General features: G+C 46.4%; 1 protein-coding gene across 2 annotated transcripts in view; it reads left to right on the top strand.

Moving 5' to 3' along the window:
• Positions 1–8,524: 8,524 nt before the first annotated feature.
• The window catches only part of LPGAT1 (lysophosphatidylglycerol acyltransferase 1), a 155,963-nt gene continuing 155,453 nt past the window's right edge, over positions 8,525–9,034 (top strand). For both annotated transcript variants that reach the window (XM_026652544.2, XM_026652545.2), the window contains exon 1: positions 8,525–8,711. The gene's annotated coding sequence lies outside the window, so the exon portion shown is untranslated. The remainder of the gene's footprint in view (positions 8,712–9,034) is intronic.

Below are 9,034 nucleotides of genomic sequence, written 5' to 3' on the forward strand. Positions count from 1 at the left end.
GATGACGAGCAGTGGCTGCAGAACTTTCGGATGAGGAAAGCCACATTCATGGGACTGTGTGATGAGCCTGCCCCAGCACTGCGGCGCAAGGACATGAGAATGAGAGCTGCCCTGTGGTTGGAGATGCGTGTGGCAATTGCACTGTGGAAGCTAGCTACTCCAGACAGCTACCGATCGGTCGCTAACCAGTTCGGAGTGGTAAAGTCGACTGTTGGACTCATGTTGATGGAAGTGTGCAGGGCCAATAATCGCATCCTGCTCCGAAAGACCGTGACTCTGGGCAACGTGCGTGACATTGTGGATGGCTTTGCACAAATGGGCTTCCCTAACTGCGGAGGGGTGATAGATGGCATGCATATTCCAATTCTGGCACCAGACCACCTAGCCACCACATACATTAATCGGAAGGGGTATTTCTCTGGTTCTCCAGGCACTTGTGGATCACTGTGGGCGTTTCACAGACATTAACACAGGCTGGTCCGGAAAGGTGCATGATGCACGCATCTTTTGGAACACTGGCCTGTTCAGGAAGCTGCAATCAGGGACTTTCTTCCCGAACCAGAAGATCACAGTAGGGGAAGTTGAAATGCCCATTGTGATCCTGGGAGACCCCGCCTATCCCTTAATGCCATGGCTTATGAAGCCATACACGGGGCAACTTGACAGCAGCAAGGAGAGGTTCAACAACAGGCTGAGCAAGTGCAGAATGACTGTTGAGTGTGCTTTTGGCTGTTCAAAGGCCTGCTGGCGCTGCCTATATGGGAAGCTGGACCTGGCCAATGACAATATTCCTATACTTATAGCCACATACTGTACGCTCCATAATATTTGTGAAGGGAAGGGTGAAAGCTTCACTCAGGGCTGGACCGCTGAGGCTCAGCGCCTGGAGGCTGAATTTGAACAGCCAGAGACCAGGGCTATTAGAGGGGTGCAGCATGGGGCCATAAGGATCAGGGATGCCTTGAGGCAGCAATTTGAAGCTGAAAGCCACTAATATTTTTTGCTATGCTCGGGAGTGCAGTGCTTGTAATAATAGGAGGTGATTGTGATTGGTGCAGATGATGCAATGTGAAGGTTTAAGATAATTGCTGTTGCTTTGCAGGGCTCTGTTTGCTTTCAACTAATAGAATACAGATTGCTTTCAAACCAATACAACTCTTTTATTAAAAAACAACAACTGGAAGAGAGCGAGACAAACAAAAAAACACATCAGCACTGAGGGGGATGCGGGAAGGGAAGGTCCCCAGAGGAGGTGGGGTTCCGAGATGGCTAAAGATTTGTGTATGTCCAGGGATCATATCCAGCCTTCTCATTTGGAGTACAGTGCAGTGGGTACTGTACTTCAACAGGGCTAAACTGCAGTGGGATGGGTGTTGAGTGTAGTGGGTACTGGGAGTCTGCAGTGCTGGACTGTGACGGGGGAGGAGTGGAATGCCACCGGTACAGACTGGAGCCAGGAGATTGATAAGAGTGTGTTGGTGGTGTCTGGGAGGAGCATGGGAAAGAGTTTTGCAGCTGCAGGGGAGGGTGGGCACAGAGCTGCTCGGTTTGCAGTGCTACTATCTCCTGGAGCGTGTCCACTTGGCGCTCCATACAGTTTAAGAGCCGCTCTGTTCTCACATGCCGCATTCTCCTTTTGGTCCCTCTTCTCGCTGTCCTGCCACTCCTTCAATTCTTGTTTTTCATCTGCGGAGTGCATCATAATGTCACATAGAAAGTCCTCCTTAGTTCTTTGTGGCTGCTTTCTAATTCTGTGCGGCCATTCAGCCGGCGATAACAAGAGAGAGCCTGGGCTCCCAAGGTTATCTCTGTGAAGCCAAAACACATTTTACAGAAGCAGTATTGTTTGCAACACACAGAACACTGATTCAGTGATTTAAAACACAGCCACTATTCACATACCTGTCACTAACTGGCTGACCCCAGGCAAGCACACATGAGCCACAAGACCCCCAAAATGGTGAGTAGCTGCAGGGGCAGGGTAAATCGGTGTTCCCGGACCCTACTGTACACTGGGCACGTGTCTCTTGGGGAGAGCCAGCACCGTAAGGGTGGCCTGATAATCATTCCTGTCCCCACATTTTCCACAAGCTGTGTTCATTATGGAAGATATCTCGCTGCTGAGGGTGAGCAGGAAATCAAGGGAGGGTCTTCTCCAAGACTGCGGCTTCTGCCCTGGTCCTTATAAGGCTCACCCGTGTGCAGCAATGGCTCCCTCCCCTCCCCCCCAAGTGACGGCAGAGTGGCACGGGAAAGTTACCGTTAGTGGGGCAAGAAACAAAGCAACTCTGCCAAAGAACCTGTGGCAGCAGATTGCCCAGTATCTTCATGAGAGTTTCCTGGAGATCTCTGAGGGAGATTCCCATGAAGTGAGGGAGTCAATCAACAGCCTGTTCCGCCGCTCAAACTAGCATGTGGTGGTACATGCATCATACAGACACAAGCCTGCTTTCTGCAACCCTCCTGCTCCCAACAACTTGCTTCAGCAATTCCCAGAATCAAATCAACTTACCGGGGCCTCCTCTCCTGTTTGCGCTTCGCCAAGATCTGACAGCTGGGACTGGCTAGCCTCCTCTGGGGTAGAAAAGAGCTCCTGGCTGCATGCGTCTCTGACCTCCGAGTCATCCTCGGCCTCTGGGTCCCCCTCCCCATCTACATCCTCATCCAAGATTTCCTCCTCTTGGCTCGGTCCACTCTCGACTGGCAGGCAAGCCATTGAACTATCCACAGTGGCCTTCGCAGTGGAGGTGGGGTCGCCATTGAGTGTCGTGTCCAGCTCTTTGTAGAACCAGCAGCTTGTGGGCGCAGCACTGGAGCGGTGGTTTGCCTCCCGCGCCTTGTGGTAGGTGTTCTGCAGCTCCTTCACTTTGACCCTGCACTGCACTGTCCCCTGGTCATGGCCCCTTTCTGTCATGCAACGTGAAATCTGTCCGTAGGTATCATAATTCCTACGGCTGGAGCGCAGCTGGGACTGGACAGTCTCCTCTCCCCAAATGCTGATGAGATCCAGCAGCTTGGCATTGCTCCAAGTGGAGGATTGCTTACTGCGTAGAGCAGGCATGGCCACCTGTAAAGATGCGCTGAGACCACTGCACGCATCACCGAGCAAACAGGAAGGAGACTTTCAAAATTCCAAAGGAATTTACGGGGTGGGGATGATGGTTGGTCACCTGAGGGCAGGGCAGTAGAGTTCAAACCAATGACCAGAGAGGCGAGAACAGGCATTGTGGGACACCTCCCGGAGGCCAATTGCAGCGCAGTAATTGACCAGGATGTCTACACTGGCACCGCGGCGCTGTAGCCCCAGCGCAGAAAGCTGTATGCCTCTCGTCAGAGTGGTTTTTTTACAGCGCTGCAACTGTGCAGTTTCTGTGCACTAAGTGGCTTGGCAGTGTGTACACCTCAGGAGTTACAGCACAGAAAGCTGCTTTACTGTGCAGAAACTTGCCAGTGTAGACAAGGCCTGAGTCCAAATGTCTACACAGCAGTTTTTAGCCCTACAGCCTGAGCCCTGCAAACCTGAGTCAGCTGACTTGGCCCAGCCATGGCCATGCCTCAGATCTTTTTAACAGATTTAAAAATGTCATTAAAGGTAATGTTAAAAAAATTATATGATACATAGGTTGGGAAAAAAGAGTCTATACATCTGGGTATAGTGCTTAGATTATCCACAAATATAAAGATACAACGTAGACGTACCCTGTTGCTAAGAATAAGGGAATAAGCCTAAGAATAGCTAATTAAGTGGTAAAGAAGAACGGGATCTACAACTTCTTCCTCCTTTGCCCCTTCCTTTCACATCTGTCCTTGCTGTAGTCCCTACAAACTGTAGTTGTTCAGATCCTCTTCCTTTCCTGTCCTTCTGCCCATGCTTCACTCTTTCTTGTTTCTTTAGACTGGCTTTCTTTCCTCTTCCACATTGTTTCAGCTATTCTCTTCATTTGCCGAGCTCTATCCAGCTCCACTGCCCCTGCCTATGTGTCTGTCCCTTCTCATCCTACACATCCTACAGCAGGGGTAATCAATTATTTTTGTCAAGGTCCAAATTTCTTAGTCAAGGTATAGTCAAGGTCCAGACTCTAGAGAAAATAATACAAATAATAATAATAATAAATAAAAAGATTTTGCAGTCCGTTCAAAAGTGTCTGGCAGTTCAGATTTGGCCCCGGTTCTGCCTATTGAGTTACCCTGGCCTACAGCTTTGCACACTCCACTCACATTTCTGTCCTGATTGTTCCCTGTGACAGACTTGCACACTCCCAACTCTGCAATCTCTCATGCTGTCCCCTTTAGTGCCTCTCTCAAAGCCTTCCAATTAGTCAGCACCAAGCTCTTGAGAGCTTTAGCTCTTTCTTTTCTGAGGGGTGCCGGGGTGGTTTTGTGCAATCACTTGTCTTCCCTGAGTAATCTCCTCTGTGAGATTTCCTAGTCAGTGAACCTCCTGGTTCACTGTATGCAAGGCAATTTGGGCTGCAGTGCCATCAGTACGTGGATAATATGTACCTCTGTGTCTCATTTTAATTAGGCCCAGTATTTGTGCTTTCTTTTTTGTGTCTAACTGAAATGGAATTGGAAGAGTTGACTGAAGCTCAGTCTGGACAAGATGAAGATGACGTCATTAGTACAGGCGGATAATCTTTAAGGTATTGTGTAGTTTCTTAGCCATTTGTGAGAGGTTTTGTCCAACCTTTGCCCTAGACAGGCACAATTTGGGAGTGCTTTTAAACATCCTAACTGCTTCTGGAATTCCAAAAACACTCCTTCCCCCCATTATATCTGGGTAGGCATTTGTAGCCTTTACTCTTGCATCAGGACTCCACCATAACAGTATACGCCTTTGTGATTTGTAGATTACTTGCATGTTTGGAATGCTCTCTACTTGGGTCTATGCTTGCAGGCTACTCAGAAACTATTCCGAGTACAGAATGCAGCGATCTACTGTTGGATGGTAACTTATGGGGATATCAGTTCTTCAACGGCTATACTAGCTGCCTATGTGCTTCTGGGTACAATTCAAGGAATTTTGTGATCTATAAAATCCTTTACACTTTTGTTGATAACTGAGAGACCAACTGTTATCCTGAGGTCAGCTGGAGTAGTCAAATCAGCCTCTGGTGAAGTATTTGGAATCTGTCACATAGCTATTGCCTGGGGATTGTACAAGTGCACTGTGGCTCAGGACAGAATTTGATAAATTGTTTATTGCTTAACTCTACAATAGATTTGTAGATTGAATAATATCCAAGAGTAACTACATAGATCCAGGATGTAGCTCCCATTGAAGTCTTTCCCTCTTCTTTCAGTGGGCGAAGGAATGGGCTCATTTGGTTTATTTCTTAGTGTCAATTATTTTAAATAGTCACGGTCTTTTGTACTCTGCAGCAAGACGGACATAAATTCTGTATGCTCTTCTACACTTTTGGATGGCTGCTTCAAGTAAATTCAAACATGTAAGTTTTTAATGAGTTAAATATGAACACTACAATCCTTGTATTCCCTATTTTTAATATTAAATTTATACTTCCTCTATATTTTCTACATGCTATATTTTTGTTGTGAGAATATAATACTTTTATGTAGAAGATGTCACAGAAGTTTTTGACACCTGACACCCCCACAGCAGTTGGAGATTGGGAAGGAGATGTCTTTCCCCCTCTTTTTGTAGGCAGGAGTAGGGGTGACTTGATTTTTTAATTTGGGGAGAAGGCTGGGAGAGCTATGAATTCCATCATATAATTCTCCACTGCAGCAATCTTTTACACCAACCAACTACCATAGAACTCCTTGTCCAATGGTTTCTGCATCTAACAATGGATAAGGCCAGTAGCAGATGATTTTTGGTAAAATAGTCAGTAGTGACAGTCTCCTCATCAGTATGGCCAGCCCCAAGCATTAACAAATCATGAGATTTTAAAAAAAATGTGGAAGTTCTTTTTTGCCATCTAGTTTCTGAGCCTTTGGGGAGTACTCTGCTCATGTTCTCAGGCTTTTCACCTTAACCATGAGGGCTAGAAACTTTTTAAAAAAAGAAAGCAGAGATTATTTTGTGATCACTCGCCCCCAGGAGCTGAAGTTTAAGAAAAACATCTCAATACAATCATGAGGATTGCCAACATGCTCCATGAATGTTTATTGATATGAATGGGAGAGGTTTAACGTTGTTTTATTTTAGGCTCTTTGTTTATTTTCACAGAAAGACAACTGTGTATGAGTTTACATTTGGTTCATATTTGGAACATTTCCTTTACAATTTTAAGGGCTGTGTCTAGGAACACTATTTAAATAAAAGTTTCAGGCCAAATTATACCCTCAGGTCCATATAGTTAACTTTGAAGTATACAGAAGTTACAGGCACATTTCATCTATGTGCCACATTTAACCCTTTTGTTCTGGAGTGCAATTATGTGGGTATGGGTGGATTCTGGAGGTACTGATTTGTCTCAGGGCTACAAGAAGTTTAGGAAATGAGCAGTAAGAGTGGGTCCTTGAGATTAACTCATTCAGCAAAATGCTCAACCACATAACTTCCTAAAGTGGAGGACAGTCGGTCTGATACAGAACCCAAAAACTTTTCTAGCAAAACATCTCAACCATTCTTCTGGACAGTCCTGGCAGGTGCCTCATCTGTACAAATACTGTCGAATTTGGACCAATCAAGCTTAACATTTTCACTAACTGTCACTATGAAGAAGAGTCCTGTGTACAATCAAAAGCTTGTCTCCCTCTCCAACAGAAATTGGTCCCATAAAAGAGATTACTTCACTCACCTTGTCTCTCTAATATACTGGGACCAGCACTGCTACAACAACACTGCATACTCTTGCAATACATGTTCTCGGTTCTTCAAACAAGTCTGAGACACTAGTTGTAGAACAAAGTGGGCAGAGACCAACAGTTCCTCAATTATATCAAAATTTTCATTCACATGCTTAACAAAAACACTCAACTATGCAGTAATAGTAGCATCACCACTGTCATAAACTGCAAGTGAAAAATATTTACATGCAGCTGTTGAAAAATTTAATCTGTGCTAACACATCATGGGACGTCTTATCATCACTGTGTTATGTGAAAGTGCAATCCCATCAACTACTTTCTGGGTTTTTGGGTCACCACTATGTGCAGCAGAAATTTACAGATTCTCCTTCACTAATTTCTTGCCCTCTGAAAAACGCTTTTTCTGATGAACTAGAAGTATTTCTTATGACACCATCACCACAGATTTCAATTCCTGTTTATTTTTTACTAAAAAAAGACTGCTGGGCCAAAGGGCAGTCTTTCTTTTTGATATAAAATGATCTGTTGGGATATAGTGTTTTAATTTTGGCATTGGTTTGTGTAAAATGCTGCTCTACATTGAAGTTTTTCCATACAATAAGGATTTTTACTTTAGAAAGCAGATAAATAAGAGGGGACATGATAAAAGTACATCAAATTATGAATGGTATAGAGAAGGTAGATTAGGAATTACTATTCTCCCTGTGTTACTCGAACAAAGAGCTATTCAATTAAAAGGTGGGAAATTAAAAACTGATAAAAAGAAATACTTGTTCACACAACATGTAATTTGAATTGTGAAACTCATGGTGCCTAAAAACCATGATGCCAAGAATTTAGCATGATTAAAAAAAAAAAAGGATCAAGATTATCCAATTACTATTATTCATAACTCTTGTAAGGGATAGTAAACCTAATGCCTCTGACTTTAAGCCAATCTCTAACTATTAAAGTTCAGGATGAAGCCTATCATGCCCCAGATTTGCCTATGACAAGTTTCTTACACCTTCTGCTGAAGCATCTAGTATGGGTCACTCTGAGACAAGATACTGGATTAGATTAGATGAACTTCCATTCTGACCCAAATAGCAGTTCCTGTGTTTGCAAAGCAGAGGCCTGAGATTGTGGAATGTCTACTTAAATACATATTTGTAAAATAATATTTTTCAATTAAAATACTCCTAGCAGTGCACCATATAAATGGTCATGATTTATTAATAAAACCTAACCCTAAAATTTAAAGGACTGTTCATCTTAGATTTTGTTAAATTCTAGAAGTGAATCAACATTCATTACTCAAAGCTGCCATTTCTTTGGTAGTGGGATCTGGGTCAAAAAAGAATATGCTCCAAACCTAACACAAAAGAGGGCCATTTAAAAATGTTTATAATGCGAACTATTTAAAGATTTGTAGTTTTTCGGATCATTCCTCTGTCCTCAGATGGGAGTGGAGACACATTTCTTATGTAAATAGAGTGTAATTCATTTGTTATATGCAAATCTCCACTCGACTTGAACTGGCGCTCCTCCTGCTGGGCTCTGCGCCGGAGTTGTTCTTGCCCCTAGCAATGGGCGTGTGAGCGGCAGGGGAGCCGAGCGCCGGTGGCAATGGGGAAAGGGATGCTGAAGGGCTGGGCGTAGGGGCCCGCGGCGGGGAAGGGGAGGAGCCGGCTGGGGCTGGCCTGCCCGCCGGGGGCGCAGCCAGCCTGCGCTCATTAGAGGGAGCTGTCGGCCGGAGGGAGCCGCGCTTGCTGCAGTGTGAGCTCCGCTTCTGCCTCTTGCAGCCGCCGCTTCCTCGGGAGCGAGCGAGAGGCGAGCAGTCACGGCGGAGACCCAGCCCGGCTGCGGGGGTGGTAGGCAGCGCGAGCTGCCGGCGGCATGAATCCCTCGGGCCCCCGAGCGCCTATCCCGGGGACAGAGCCAGCTAGGCGGAGGTATGGAGCCCCGGCACGGCCTCTGCCTGGGAAGGGAGACCCAGCCCGACGGGTGTGCGGGAAGGGGCCGGGACCCCTGCTGCTCCCCGAGAAAAGCGCCGGGAGCCACGGTCCCCCGCATCGCTCCCCGGAGATCCCCCTTCTCGGGGATGGGGTTGGGGTAGGCAGGGTCCTCCCCATTGCTCCCAGGGGATCCTCTTCTCGGGGGATGGGGTGGGGGCAGGGTTCCTCCATCGCTCCCCGGAGATCCCCTTCTCGGGGGATGGGGGGGCACCGTCCCCCCATTGCTCCCCCGGGATCCCCTTCCCAGGGCTGGGGCAAGG

The sequence above is a fragment of the Terrapene carolina genome, unplaced genomic scaffold (genome assembly GCF_002925995.2).
Source record: "Terrapene carolina triunguis isolate 2854851 unplaced genomic scaffold, T_m_triunguis-2.0 Scaffold120, whole genome shotgun sequence".
Lineage (NCBI taxonomy): Eukaryota > Metazoa > Chordata > Testudines > Emydidae > Terrapene > Terrapene triunguis.